Consider the following 16,925-nt stretch of genomic DNA (forward strand, 5'->3'; position numbering starts at 1 on the left):
TACATCTTTGGACACTAAGGGACAATTCAGATCAGAAATGCTGTTCAACCTGTCTGGATTCACTCAAACCAATGACCGTGGAATGATAGAGATCGAGAGTGAGGGGAAGAGAGGTTTTGGCACACTTAAGTGAAGTGTTTGCCAGAAATAAACATGTTGATACTGGTGTCACTTCACAAGAGAGGAAAACATAGAATCATAGAATTTACAATGCAGAATGAGAGCATTCGGCTCAACTAGTCTGTACATGCCCTTGTCAAGAGCGCCCTATTTAAGCCCACACCTCCACCCTACCCCGTAACTCCACAAACCTTTATTGGACACGAAGGGCAATTGAACGTGATCAATCCATCTAACCTCTACATCGTTGGACACTAAGGGACAATTTACCACGGCCAATCCATCTAACCTCTACATCGTTGGACACTAAGGGACAACTTAACACGGCCAATCCACGTAACCTGTACATCTTTGGACACTAAGGGACAATTTAACACGGCCAATCCACCTAACCTGTACATCTTTGGACACTAAGGGACAATGTAACACGGCCAATCCACCTAACCCGCACATCTTTGGACACTAAGGGGCAATTTAACACGGCCAATCCTCCTAACCTGTACATCTTTGGACACTAAGGGGCAATTTAACACGGCCAATCCACCGAACCTCTACATCTTTGGACACGAAGGGACAATTTAACACGGCCGATCCACCTAACCTGCACATCTTTGGACACTAAGGGACAATTTAACACGGCCAATCCACCTAACCTACATACCTTTGGACACTAAGGGACAATTTAACACGGCCAATCCACCTAAACTGACATCCTTGGACACTAAGGGACAATTTAACACGGCCAATCTACCTAACCTGTACATCTTTCGAAACTAAGGGACAATTTAACACGACCAATCACCTAACCTGCACATCTTTGGACACTAAGCGACAATTTAACACGGCTAATCCACTTAACCTGTACATCTTTGGATACTAAGGGACAATTTAACATGACCAATCGCCTAACCTGCACATCTTTGGACACTAAGGGACAATTTAACACGGCCAATCCACCTAACCTGCACATCTTTGGACAAAAGGAACAATTTAACACGGCCAATCCACCTAACCTGTACATCTTTGGAACCAAGGGACAATTTAACACGACCAATCCACCTAACCTTTGCATCTTTGGACACTAAGGGGCAATTTAACACGGCCAATCCACCTAACCTGCACATCTTTGGACATTAAGGGACAATTTAACACGGCAATCCACCTAACCTGTACATCTTTGGACACAAAGGGACAATTTAACATGGCCAATCCACCTAACCTGCACATCTTTGGAGACTAAGGAACAATTTAACACGGCCAATCCACCTAACCTGTACATCTTTGGACACTAAGGGACAATTTAACACGGCCAATCCACCTAACCCGCACATCTTTGGACACTAAGGGGCAATTTAACACGGCCAATCCACCTAACCTGCACATCCTTGGACACTAAGGGACAATTTAACACGGCCAATCCATCGAACTTGTACATCTTTGGACTGTGGGAGGAAACCGGAGCACTCGGAGGAAACCACGCAGTCACGTTGGGTGGGTGTGGGTTGGGGTGGAGGAGTGGGGGAATGAACGGGTCAACTCCATGCAGGCAGTCACCCGAGATCGGAATTCACCCTGGGTCCGCGGGGCTGTGAGACGGCAGTGCTGAGCCCGGGGACACGAAAGAAGAGTGCTTTGTAGAATTTGCAGAATCTGGAGTGGGGTGGGGTAGGAAAGATAAGACAAAGATGCATTGAACCACAGATCAGATCAGAAATGCTGTTCAACCTGTCTGGATTCACTCAAACCAATGACCGTGGAATGATAGAGATCGAGAGTGAGGGGAGGAGAGGTTTTGGCACATTTAAGTGAAGTGTTTGACAGAGATAAACATGTTGATACTGGTGTCACTCCACAAGAGAGGAAAACATAGAATCATAGAATTTACAATGCAGAATGAGACCATTCGGCTCAACTAGTCTGTACATGCCCTTGGAAAGAGCGCCCTATTTACGCCCACACCTCGACCCTACCCCGTAACCCCACAAACCTTTATTGGACACTAAGGGCAATTGAAAGTGATCAATCCATCTATCCTCTACATCGTTGGACACTAAGGGACAAATTAACACGGCCAATCCACAAACCTGCACATCTTTGGACACTAAGGGACAATTTAACACGGCCAATCCACCTAACCTGTACATCTTGGGACACTAAGGGATAATTTAACACGGCCAATCCACCTAACCTGTACATCTTTGGACACTAAGGGACAATTTAACATGGCCAATCCACCTAACCTGTGCATCTTTGGACACTAGGGGACAATTTAACACGGCCAATCCACCTAACCTGTACACCTTTGGACACTAAGGGACAATTTAACATGGCCAATCCACCTAACCTGTACATCTTTGGACACTAAGGGACAATTCAGATCAGAAATGCTGTTCAACCTGTCTGGATTCAGTCAAACCAATGACCGTGGAATGATAGAGATCGAGAGTGAGGGGAGGCGAGGTTTTGTCACATTTAAGTGAATTGTTTGACAGGGGTAAACATGTTGACACTGGTGTCTCTCCACAAGAGAAGAAAACATAGAATCATAGAATTTACAATGCAGAATGAGAGCATTCGGCTCAACTAGTCTGTAAATGCCCTTGGAAAGAGCGCCCTATTTACGCCCACACCTCCATCCTACCCCGTAACCCCACAAACCTTTATTGGACACTAAGGGCAATTGAACGTGATCAATCCATCTAACCTCTACATCGTTGGACACTAAGGGACAATTTAACACGGCCAATCCACCTAACCTGTACATCGTTGGGCTCTAAGGGACAATTTAACACGGCCAATCCACCTAACCTGTACATTGTTGGACACTAAGGGACAATTTAACACGGCTAATCCACCTAACCTGCACATCTTTGGACTCTAAGGGACAATTTAACACGGCCAATACACCTAACCTGTACATCTTTGGACACTAAGGGACAATTTAACAAGACGAATCCAACTAACCTGTACATCTTTGGACACAAAGGGACAATTTAACACGGCCAATCCACCTAACCTGCACATCTTTGGACACTAAGGGACAATTTAACAAGACGAATCCAACTAACCTGTACATCTTTGGACACAAAGGGACAATTTAACACGGCCAATCCCCCTAACCTGCATATCTTTGGACACTAAGGGACAATTTAACACAACCAATCCACCTAACTTGCACATCCTTGGACACTAAGGGACAATTTAACACGGCCAATCCACGTAACATGTACATCTTTGGACACTAAGGAACAATTTAACACGGCCAATCCACGCTAACCTGCACATCTTTGGACACTAAGGGACAATTTAACATGGCCAATCGCCCTAACCTGTACATCTTTGGACACTGAGGGACAATTTAACACGGCCATTCCACCTAACCTGTACATCTTTGGACACTAAGGGACAATTTAACACGGCCAATCCACCTAACCTGTACATCTTTGGACACTAAGGGACAATTTAACACGGCCAATCCACCTAACCTTTACAGCTATGGACACTAAGGGACAATTTAACACGGCCAATCCACCTAACCTTTGCATCTTTGGACACTAAGGGGCAATTTAACACGGCCAATCCACCTAACCTGTACATCTTTGGACACTAGGGGACAATTTCACACGGCAATCCACCTAACCTGTACATCTTTGGACACCAAGGGACAATTTAACACGGCCAATCCACCTAACCTGTACATCTTTGGACACTAAGGGACAATTGAACACGGCCAATCCTCCTAAACTGTACATCTTTGGGACACTAAGGGGCAATTTAACACGGCCAATCCATCTAACCTGCACATCTTTGGACACTAAGGGGACAATTTAACACGGCCAATCCCCCTAACCTGTACATCTTTGGGACACTAAGGGACAATTTAATACGGCCAATCCCCCTAACCAGTACATCTTTGGACACTAAGGGTCAATTCAGATCAGAAATGTTGTTCAACCTGTCTGGATTCAGTCAAACCAATGACCGTGGAATGATAGAGATCGAGAGTGAGGGGAGGAGAGGTTTTGGCACACTTAAGTGAAGTGTTTGCCAGAGATAAACATGTTGATACTGGTGTCACTCCACAAGAGAGGAAAACATAGAATCATAGAATTTACAATGCAGAATGAGAGCATTCGGCTCAACTAGTCTGTACATGCCCTTGGAAAGAGCGCCCTATTTAAGCCCACACCTCCACCCTACACCGTAACCCCACAAACCTTTATTGGACACTAAGGGCAATTGAACGTGATCAATCCATCTAACCTCTACATCGTTGGACACTAAGGGACAATTTACCACGGCCAATCCATCTAACCTCTACATCGTTGGACACTAAGGGACAACTTAACACGGCCAATCCACCTAACCTGTACATCTTTGGACACTAAGGGACAATTTAACACGGCCAATCCACCTAACCTGTACATCTTTGGACACTAAGGGACAATGTAACACGGCCAATCCACCTAACCCGCACATCTTTGGACACTAAGGGGCAATTTAACACGGCCGATCTACCTAACCTGCACATCTTTGGACACTAAGGGACAATTTAACACGGCCAATCCACCTAACCTGCATACCTTTGGACACTAAGGGACAATTTAACACGGCCAATCCACCTAAACTGACATCCTTGGACACTAAGGGACAATTTAACACGGCCAATCTACCTAACCTGTACATCTTTCGAAACTAAGGGACAATTTAACACGGCCAATCACCTAACCTGCACATCTTTGGACACTAAGCGACAATTTAACACGGCTAATCCACTTAACCTGTACATCTTTGGATACTAAGGGACAATTTAACATGACCAATCGCCTAACCTGCACATCTTTGGACACTAAGGGACAATTTAACACGGCCAATCCACCTAACCTGCACATCTTTGGACACTAAGGAACAATTTAACACGGCCAATCCACCTAACCTGTACATCTTTGGAACCAAGGGACAATTTAACACGACCAATCCACCTAACCTGTACATCTTTGGACACTAAGGGACAATTTAACACGGCCAATCCACTTATGTACATCTTTGGACATTGAGGAACAATTTAACACGGCCAATCCACCTAACCTGCACATCTTTGGACATTAAGGGACAATTTAACACGGCAATCCACCTAACCTGTACATCTTTGGACACAAAGGGACAATTTAACACGGCCAATCCACCTAACCTGTACATCTTTGGACACTAAGGGACAATTTAACACGGCCAATCCACCTAACCTGTACATCTTTGGACACTGAGGAACAATTTAACACGGCCAATCCACCTAACCTGTACATCTTTGGACTGTGGGAGGAAACCGGAGCACTCGGTGGAAACCCACGCAGTCACGTTGGGTGGGTGTGGGTTGGGGTGGAGGAGTGGGGGAATGAACGGGTCAACTCCATACAGGCAGTCACCCGAGATCGGAATTCACCCTGGGTCCGCGGGGCTGTGAGACGGCAGTGCTGAGCCCGGGGACACGAAAGATGAGTGCTTTGTAGAATTTGCAGAATCTGGAGTGGGGTGGGGTAGGAAAGATAAGACAAAGATGCATTGAACCACAGATCAGATCAGAAATGCTGTTCAACCTGTCTGGATTCACTCAAACCAATGACCGTGGAATGATAGAGATCGAGAGTGAGGGGAGGAGAGGTTTTGGCACATTTAAGTGAAGTGTTTGACAGAGATAAACATGTTGATACTGGAGTCACTCCACAAGAGAGGAAAACATAGAATCATAGAATTTACAATGCAGAATGAGAGCATTCGGCTCAACTAGTCTGTACATGGCCTTGGAAAGAGCGCCCTATTTAAGCCCACACCTCCATCCCACCCCGTAACCCCACAAACCTTTATTGGACACTAAGGGCAATTGAACGTGATCAATCCATCTATCCTCTACATCGTTGGACACTAAGGGACAATTTAACACAAACCTGCACATCTTTGGACACTAGGGGACAATTTAACACGGCCAATCCACCTAACCTGTACATCTTTGGACACTAAGGGACAATTTAACACGGCCAATCCACCTAACCTGGACATCTTTGGACACTAAGGGACAATTTAACACGGCCAATCCATCGAACCTTTACAGCTTTGGACACAAAGGGACAATTTAACACGGCCAACCCACCTAATCTGTACATCTCTGGACACAAAGGGACAATTTGACACGACCAATCCACCTAACCTGCACATCTTTGGACACTAAGGGACAATTTAACACGGCCAATCCACCGAACCTGTACATCTTTGGACACTAAGGGTCAATTTAACACGGCCGATCTACCTAACCTGCACATCTTTGGACACTAAGGGACAATTTAACACGGCCAATCCACCTAACCTGCATACCTTTGGACACTAAGGGACAATTTAACACGGCCAATCCACCTAAACTGACATCCTTGGACACTAAGGGACAATTTAACACGGCCAATCTACCTAACCTGTACATCTTTCGAAACTAAGGGACAATTTAACACGACCAATCACCTAAACTGCACATCTTTGGACACTAAGGGACAATTTAACACGGCTAATCCACTTAACCTGTACATCTTTGGACACTAAGGGACAATTTAACACGGCCAATCCACCTAACCTGCACATCTTTGGACACTAAGGGACAATTTAACACGGCCAATCCACCTAAACTGTACATCTTTGGACACTAAGGGACAATTTAACACGACCAATCCACACTAACCTTGACATCATTGGACACTAGGGGACAATTTAACTCGGCCAGTCCACTTAACCTGTACATCTTTGGATACTAAGGGACAATTTAACACGGCCAATCCACCTAACCTGCATATCTTTGGACACTAAGGGACAATTTAACACGGCCAATCCACCTAACCTGTACATCTTTGGACACTAAGGGACAATTTAACACGGCCAATCCACCTAACCCGCACATCTTTGGACACTAAGGGGCAATTTAACATGGCCAATCCATCTAACCTGCATATCTTTGGACACTAAGGGACAATTTAACACGGCCAATCCACCTAACCTGTACATCTTTGGACACTAAGGGGGAATTTAACACGGCCAATCCACCTAACCTGTACATCTTTGGACACTAAGGGGAAATTTAACACGGCCAATCCACCTAACCTGCACATCCTTGGACACTAAGGGACAATTTAACACGGCCAATCTATCGAACTTGTACATCTTTGGAATTTGGGAGGAAACTGGAGCACTCGGAGGAAACCCACGCAGTCACGTTGGGTGGGTGTGGGTTGGGCTGGAGGGGTGGGGGAATGAACGGGTCAACTCCATGCAGGCAGTCACCCGAGATCGGAATTCACCCCGGGTCCGCGGGGCTGTGAGACGGCAGTGCTGAGCCCGGGGTCACGAAAGGTGAGTGCTTCGTAGAATTCGCAGAATCTGGAGTGGGGTGGGGTAGGAAAGATAAGACAAAGATGCATTGAACCACAGAGCAGATCAGAAATGCTGTTCTACCTGTCTGGATTCAGTCAAACCAATGACCGTGGAATGATAGAGATCGAGAGTGAGGGGAGGAGAGGTTTTGTCACATTTAAGTGAAGTGTTTGACAGGGGTAAACATGTTGATACTGGTGTCACTCCACAAGAGAGGAAAACATAGAATCATAGAATTTACAATGCAGAATGAGAGCATTCGGCTCAACTAGTCTGTACATGCCCTTGGAAAGAGCGCCCTATTTAAGCCCACACCTCCACCCTACCCCGTAACCCCACAAACCTTTATTGGACACTAAGGGCAATTGAACGTGATCAATCCATCTATCCTCTACATCGTTGGACACTAAGGGACAATTTAACACGGCCAATCCACAAACCTGCACATCTTTGGGACACTAAGGGGCAATTTAACACGGCCAATCCATCTGACCTGTACATCTTTGGACACTAAGGGGACAGTTTAACACGGCCAATTCCCCTAACCTGTACATCTTTGGGACACTAAGGGGACAATTTAACACGGCCAATCCCCATAACCTGTACATCTTTGGGACACTAAGGGACAATTTAATACGGCCAATCCCCCTAACCAGTACATCTTTGGACACTAAGGGACAATTCAGATCAGAAATGCTGTTCAACCTGTCTGGATTCAGTCAAACCAATGACCGTGGAATGATAGAGATCGAGAGTGAGGGGAGGAGAGGTTTTGGCACACTTAAGTGAAGTGTTTGCCAGAAATAAACATGTTGATACTGGTGTCACTCCACAAGAGAGGAAAACATAGAATCATAGAATTTACAATGCAGAATGAGAGCATTCGGCTCAACTAGTCTGTACATGCCCTTGTCAAGAGCGCCCTATTTACGCCCACACCTCCACCCTACCCCGTAACCCCACAAACCTTTATTGGACACTAAGGGCAATTGAACGTGACCAGTCCACCTAACCTGTTCATCTTTGGACACTAAGGGTCAATTTAACACGGCCAATCCATCTAACCTCTACATCGTTGGACACTAAGGGACAACTTAACACGGCCAATCCACCTAACCTGTACATCTTTGGACACTAAGGGACAATGTAACACGGCCAATCCACCTAACCCGCACATCTTTGGACACTAAGGGGCAATTTAACACGGCCAATCCACCTAACCTGTACATCTTTGGACACTAAGGGGCAATTTAACACGGCCAATCCACCGAACCTGTACATCTTTGGACACTAAGGGACAATTTAACACGGCCGATCCACCTAACCTGCACATCTTTGGACACTAAGGGAGAATTTAACACGGCCAATCCACCTAACCTGCATACCTTTGGACACTAAGGGACAATTTAACACGGCCAATCCACCTAAACTGACATCCTTGGACACTAAGGGACAATTTAACATGGCCAATCTAACTAACCTGTACATCTTTCGAAACTAAGGGACAATTTAACACGACCAATCACATAACCTGCACATCTTTGGACACTAAGGGACAATTTAACACGGCTAATCCACTTAACCTGTACATCTTTGGACACTAAGGGACAATTTAACATGACCAATCGCCTAACCTGCACATCTTTGGACACTAAGGGACAATTTAACACGGCCAATCCACCTAACCTGCACATCTTTGGACACTAAGGAACAATTTAACACGGCCAATCCACCTAACCTGTACATCTTTGGACACTAAGGGGCAATTTAACACGGCCAATCCACCTAACCTGCACATCTTTGGACATTAAGGGACAATTTAACACGGCAATCCACCTAACCTGTACATCTTTGGACACCAAGGGACAATTTAACATGGCCAATCCACCTAACCTGCACATCTTTGGACACTAAGGAACAATTTAACACGGCCAATCCACCTAACCTGTACATCTTTGGACACTAAGGGACAATTTAACACGGCCAATCCACCTAACCCGCACATCTTTGGACACTAAGGGGCAATTTAACACGGACAATCCACCTAACCTGCACATCCTTGGACACTAAGGGACAATTTAACACGGCCAATCCATCGAACTTGTACATCTTTGGACTGTGGGAGGAAACTGGAGCACTCGGAGGAAACCCACGCAGTAACGTTGGGTGGGTGTGGGTTGGGGTGGAGGGGTGGGGGAATGAACGGGTCAACTCCATGCAGGCAGTCACCCGAGATCGGAATTCACCCTGGGTCCGCGGTGCTGTGAGGCGGCAGTGCTGAGCCCGGGGTCACGAAAGGTGAGTGCTTCGTAGAATTCGCAGAATCTGGAGTGGGGTGGGGTAGGAAAGATAAGACAAAGATGCATTGAACCACAGATCAGATCAGAAATGCTGTTCAACCTGTCTGGATTCAGTCAAACCAATGACCGTGGAATGATAGAGATCGAGAGTGAGGGGAGGAGAGGTTTTGGCACATTTAAGTGAAGTGTTTGACAGAGATAAACATGTTGATACTGGTGTCACTCCACAAGAGAGGAAAACATAGAATCATAGAATTTACAATGCAGAATGAGAGCATTCGGCTCAACTAGTCTGTACATGGCCTTGGAAAGAGCGCCCTATTTACGCCCACACCTCCATCCTACCCCGTAACCCCACAAACCTTTATTGGACACGAAGGGCAATTGAACGTGACCAATCCATCTAACCTGTACATCTTTGGACACTAAGGGACAATTTAACATGGCCAATCCACCTAACCTGTACATCTTTGGACACTAAGGGACAATTTAACACGGCCAATCCATCGTGGGCCGAAGGGCCTGTACTGCGCTGTATTGTTCTATGTTCTATAGTGTAGGTTAGATGGCTTTTGTTTCGGTGCAACATCGTGGGCCGAAGGGCCTGTACTGCGCTGTATTGTTCTGTGTTCTATGTTCTTAGGCCACTAAGGGACAATTTAACATGGCCAATCCACCTAACCTGTACATCTTTGGACACTAAGGGACAATTTAACACAGCCAATCCACCTAACCTGTACATCTTTGGACACTAAGGGACAATTAAACATGGCCAATCCACCTAACTTGCATATCTTTGAACACTAAGGGACAATTTACCACGGCCAATCCACCTAACCTGTACATCTTTGGACACTAAGGGACAATTTAACACAGCCAATCCACCTAACCTGTACATCCTGGGACACTAAGGGACAATTTAACACGGCCAATCCACCTAACCTGTACATCTTTCGAAACTAAGGGACAATTTAACACGACCAATCACCTAACCTGCACATCTTTGGACACTAAGGGACAATTTAACACGGCCAATCCACCTAACCTGCACATCTTTGGACACTAAGGGACAATTTACCACGACCAATCCACCTAACCTGTACATCTTTCGAAACTAAGGGACAATTTAACACGACCAATCACCTAACCTGCACATCTTTGGACACAAAGGGACAATTTAACACGCCAATCCACCTAACCTGCACATCTTTGGACACTAAGGGACACTTTACCACGACCAATCCACCTAACCTGTACATCTTTGGACGCTAAGGGACAATTTAACACGGCCAATCCACCTAACCTGTACATCTTTGGACACTAAGGGACAATTTAACACGGCCAATCCACCTAACCTGCACATCTTTGTACACTAAGGGACAATTTAACACGGCCAATCCACCTAACCTGCACATCTTTGGACACTAAGGGACAATTTAACACGGCCAATCCACCTAACCTGCACATCCTTGGACGCTAAGGGACAATTTAACACGGCGAATCCACCTAACCTGTACATCTTTGGACACTAAGGGACAATTTAACATGGCCAATCCGCCTAACCTGTACATCTTTGGACACTAAGGGACAATTTAACACGGCCAATTCATCGAACCTTTACATCTTTGGATTGTGGGAGGAAACCGGAGCACTCGGAGGAAACTCACGCAGTCACGTTGGGTGGGTGTGGGTTGGGGTGGAGGGGTGGGGGAATGAACGGGTCAACTCCATGCAGGCAGTCACCCGAGATCGGAATTCACCCTGGGTCCGCGGGGCTGTGAGACGGCAGTGCTGAGCCCGGGGACACGAAAGATGAGTGCTTTGTAGAATTTGCAGAATCTGGAGTGGGGTGGGGTAGGAAAGATAAGACAAAGATGCATTGAACCACAGATCAGATCAGAAATGCTGTTCAACCTGTCTGGATTCACTCAAACCAATGACCGTGGAATGATAGAGATCGAGAGTGAGGGGAGGAGAGGTTTTGTCACATTTAAGTGAATTGTTTGACAGGGGTAAACATGTTGACACTGGTGTCACTCCACAAGAGAGGAAAACATAGAATCATAGAATTTACAATGCAGAATGAGAGCATTCGGCTCAACTAGTCTGTACATGCCCTTGGAAAGAGCGCCCTATTTACGCCCACACCTCCACCCAACCCAGTAACCCCACAAACCTTTATTGGACACTAAGGGCAATTGAACGTGACCAGTCCACCTAACCTGTACATCTTTGGACACTAAGGGACAATTTAACACGGCCAATCCACCTAACCTGTACATCGTTGGACATTAGGGGACAATTTAACACGGCTAATCCACCTAACCTGTACATCTTTGGACACTAAGGGACAATTTAACACGGCCAATCCACCTAACCTGTACATCTTTGGACACTAAGGGACAATTTAACACGGCCAATCCACCTGACCTGTACATCGTTGGACATTAGGGGACAATTTAACACGGCTAATCCACCTAACCTGTACATCTTTGGACACTAAGGGACAATTTAACACGGCCAATCCACCTAACATGCACATCTTTGGACACTAAGGGATAATTTAACACGGCCAATCCACCTATCTTGCATATCTTTGGACAATAAGGGACAATTTATCACGGACAATCCACCTAACCTCTACATCTTTGGACACTGAGGGACAATTTAACACGGCCAATCCATCGTGGGCCGAAGGGCCTGTAGTGCGCTGTATTTATTGTTCTATGTTCTATAGTGTAGGTTAGATGGCTTTTGTTTCGGTGCAACATCGTGGGCCGAAGGGCCTGTACTGCGCTGTACTGTTCTGTGTTCTATGTTCTTAGGCCACTAAGGGACAATTTAACATGGCCAATCCACCTAACCTGTACATCTTTGGACACTAAGGGACAATTTAACACGGCCAATCCACCTAACCTGTACATCTTTGGACACTAAGGGACAATTAAACATGGCCAATCCACCTAACTTGCATATCTTTGAACACTAAGGGACAATTTACCACGGCCAATCCACCTAACCTGTACATCTTTGGACACTAAGGGACAATTTAACACAGCCAATCCACCTAACCTGTACATCCTGGGACACTAAGGGACAATTTAACACGGCCAATCCACCTAACCTGTACATCTTTCGAAACAAAGGGACAATTTAACACGACCAATCACCTAACCTGCACATCTTTGGACACTAAGGGACAATTTAACACGGCCAATCCACCTAACCTGCACATCTTTGGACACTAAGGGACAATTTAACAAGGCCAATCCACCTAACCTGCACATCTTTGGACACTAAGTGACAATTTAACACGGCCAATACACCTAACCTGTCCATCTTTGGACATTAAGGGACAATTTAACAAGGCCAGTCCACCTAACCTGTACATCTTTGGACACTAAGGGACAATTTAACATGGCCAATCCACCTAACCTGTACATCTTTGGACACTAAGGGACAATTAAAAAGTCCAATCCACCTAACCTGTACATCTTTGGACACTAAGGGACAATTTAACACGGCCAATCCACCTAAACTGTACATCTTTGGGCACTAAGGGGCAATTAAAAAGTCCAATCCACCTAACCTGCACATCTTTGGACACTAAGGGACAATTTAACACGGCCAATCCTCCTAACCTGTACATCTTTGGACACTAAGGGACAATTTAACACGGCCAATCCACCTAACCTGTACATCTTTGGGCACTAAGGGACAATTAAAAAGTCCAATCCACCTAACCTGCACATCTTTGGACACTAAGGGACAATTTACCACGGCCAATCCACCTAACCTGTACATCTTTGGACACTAAGGGACAATTTAACACAGCCAATCCACCTAACCTGTACATCCTGGGACACTAAGGGACAATTTAACACGGCCAATCCACCTAACCTGTACATCTTTCGAAACAAAGGGACAATTTAACACGACCAATCACCTAACCTGCACATCTTTGGACACTAAGGGACAATTTAACACGGCCAATCCACCTAACCTGCACATCTTTGGACACTAAGGGACAATTTAACAAGGCCAATCCACCTAACCTGCACATCTTTGGACACTAAGTGACAATTTAACACGGCCAATACACCTAACCTGTCCATCTTTGGACACTAAGGGACAATTTAACACGGCCAATCCACCTAACCTGTACATCTTTGGACACTAAGGGACAATTTAACACGGCCAATCCACCTAACCTGTACATCTTTGGGCACTAAGGGACAATTAAAAAGTCCAATCCACCTAACCTGCACATCTTTGGACACTAAGTGACAATTTAACATGGCCAATCCACCAAACCTGCACATCTTTGGACACTAAGTGACAATTTGACACGGCCAATCCACCTAACCTGCACATCTTTGGACACTAAGGGACAATTTAACACAGCCAATCCACCAAACCTGCACATCTTTGGACACTAAGGGACAATTTAACACGGCCAATCCACCTAACCTGCACATCTTTGGACTGTGGGAGGAAACGGGAGCACCCGGAGGAAACCCACGCGGGGGAGGATGTGCAGACTCCGCACAGACAGTGACCCAGCGGGGAATCGAACCCGGGCTGTCGACTTGTGCTACTGTGCTGCCCCAAACAGAGAGAGAGATCAGAGGGAGACGGAGAGAGACAGAGAGGAATGGACAGAGAGAGACCGACTGGAGAGAGAGAGAGGCAAAGAGAGAGAGAAAGAGACAGAGAGAAAGAGAGGGAGAGAGAGAGAGACAGAGAGAGGGAGGGACAGAGAGAGAGAGGCAGAGAGAGACAGAGAGGGAGGGAGAGGTAGAGAGAGAGACAGAGAGAGTGACAGAGAGACAGACAGAGAGAGAGACAGAGAGACAGAGAGAGAGACAGAGAGAAATAGAGAGAGAGACAGAGAGAGACAGAGAGACAGACAGAGAGAGAGACAGAGAGACAGAGAGAGAGACAGTGAGAGAGACAGAGAGAAATAGAGAGAGAGACAGAGAGAGAGAGAGGGAGACAGAGAGACAGACAGACACAGAGAGAGGGAGAGATAGATAGATGGACAGGGAGAGAGAGATAGACAGGGAGAGAGAGACATAATAAGAGAGAGAGACAGTGAGAGACGGGGAGAGAGAGGGAGAGATAGATAGACAGGGAGAGAGAGAGGCAGACAGAGTGAGAAAAAGAGACAGAGAGTGGGAATGAGAGAGAGATAGATAGATAGGCAGTAAGAGAGACAGAGAGAGACGGAGAGAGAAACAGCGAGAAATAGAGAGAGACAGAGAGAGAGAGAGACAGACAGACAGAGAGAGATAGATAGATAGACAGGGAGAGAGAGACAGACAGAGAGAGAGACAGAGACAGAGAGGGAGAGATAGACAGATAGATAGACAGGGAGAGAGAGACAGACAGAGAGAGAGAGACAGAGAGAAAGGGAGAGACAGATAGATAGTCAGGGAGAGAGAGATAGACAGGGAGACAGACAGAGAGAGAGAGAGACAGAGAGTGACAGGGAGAGATAGATAGATAGACAGGGAGAAAGAGATAGACAGGGAGAGAGAGACAGACAGAGAGAGAACGAGGGACGCTGACTATTATCCGGCTGTGCCGGGGTGTAGGCAGATATGTGATCGTTTAAAGTGAATGTTTAGCTCTAACCTTTCCCGCTGTGTAAAGTTGGGAAATAGTCAAACAAGAGGCTGAAGGAGCTGGAATCAAACGCAAAGCCCCGAGGGACAGGGGTCCCTGTCGATGACCAAACCTTAAAGGCGTGGACTGTAAACACCAGCCCAGCGCAGGGGTCTGCACCTTGCAGCGACCCACCTTGGAGACTGCTGAAAGAACCCGGCTCCCAATGGAGAGACGGCTGCTGGACAGGACTGGACGGCGAGCTTCTGCTGTATCCCACTCCTGATCTCTCCCTGTCTCTCTCCGGCGGGGGAATGCCGAGCCCAACCTGACCGGGAGCTCTTAACAGTCTGCCCTGGAATGTGGCAATCTCGCCCCTCCCAGGCCCACCTCCGGCAGTCTGTGGCAGAGGAGGTGGACAGCTACTGTGTGGGAGGGAGGGACACACTGCTAATCTGCCTCTAGTAACTCTATCTACTGAGCTAACTATACAAGCTTGCTCTCGACCACGTGCTAGGGTGTGATGTTGCTGATAATCGACCCTGTCCTGCTCTCGTGGTTTCTGCCGGTGGAAGACGCAGAGCCTGTGTGCCTTGTCCTTTTTATAGTGGTCGCGTAGTGCCCCCTTGTGGTAATGCCCCCTTTGGGTGTCCTGATTACCCATTGCTTGTGTCCTGTTCTTGAGACCCATTGGTTGTGTGTCTGCATATCATGACACCTCTGGTGCTCCCTCTTGTGGTTACTTAGTTGTAGTGTATTTACATTAACCCCTTGTGTACATACAGTGATGCAGCTCACTACATCCCCCCTTTTTTCTTGTTCCATACTTTCTGTCCTTTGTTGAAGAAAATTGCACACAGCACGGGGATAAATGATGATAAAAGCAAATTACTGTGGCTGCTGGAATCTGAAACGAAAGAGAAAACGCTGGGAAATCTCAGCAGGTCCGGCAGCATCTGTAGGGAGAGAAAAGAGCCAACGTTCCGAGTCCGATGACTCTTTGTCAAAGCTAACAGACAGAGAGAGTGGGAAATATTTATTCTGTGGAGTGAGAATGAAAGATGAGTCATAGCCACAGAAACCAAGGGAACAGAGTGCGAATAGCCACAGAAACCAAGGGAACAGAGTGCGAAGAGCCACTCAAACCAAGGGAACAGAGTGCGAATAGCCACAGAAATAAAGGGAACAGAGTGCGAATAGCCACAGAAACCAAGGGAACAGAGTGCGAATACCCACAGAAACCAAAGGAACAGAGCGTGAATAGCCACAGAAACCAAGGGAACAGAGTGCGAAGAGCCACTCAAACCAAGGGAACAGAGTGCGAAGAGCCACTGAAACCAAGGGAACAGAGTGCGAATAGCCACTGAAACCAAGGGAACAGAGTGCGAATAGCCACAGAAACCAAGGGAACAGAGTGCGAATAGCCACTGAAACCAAGGGAACAGAGTGCGAATAGCCACAGAAACCAAGCGAACAGAGTGTGAATAGCCA

At 46.5% G+C, this 16,925-nt stretch overlaps 1 protein-coding gene across 2 annotated transcripts in view; it reads right to left on the minus strand.

The window, feature by feature from the left end:
* LOC140399616 (flavin-containing monooxygenase 5-like) overlaps positions 1-15,870 on the minus strand; it is a 95,687-nt gene extending 79,817 nt beyond the window's left edge. The window contains exons 1-2 of one of the 2 annotated variants that reach the window (XM_072489153.1): positions 15,630-15,870; positions 9,774-9,852 (exon numbers count right to left, since the gene is read on the minus strand). The gene's annotated coding sequence lies outside the window, so the exon portion shown is untranslated. The remainder of the gene's footprint in view (positions 1-9,773; positions 9,853-15,629) is intronic. The other variant, XM_072489152.1, reaches the window with a different exon arrangement.
* Positions 15,871-16,925: the final 1,055 nt, after the last annotated feature.

The sequence above is a fragment of the Scyliorhinus torazame genome, chromosome 23 (assembly GCF_047496885.1).
Source record: "Scyliorhinus torazame isolate Kashiwa2021f chromosome 23, sScyTor2.1, whole genome shotgun sequence".
In the NCBI taxonomy this organism is placed as follows: Eukaryota; Metazoa; Chordata; class Chondrichthyes; order Carcharhiniformes; family Scyliorhinidae; genus Scyliorhinus; species Scyliorhinus torazame.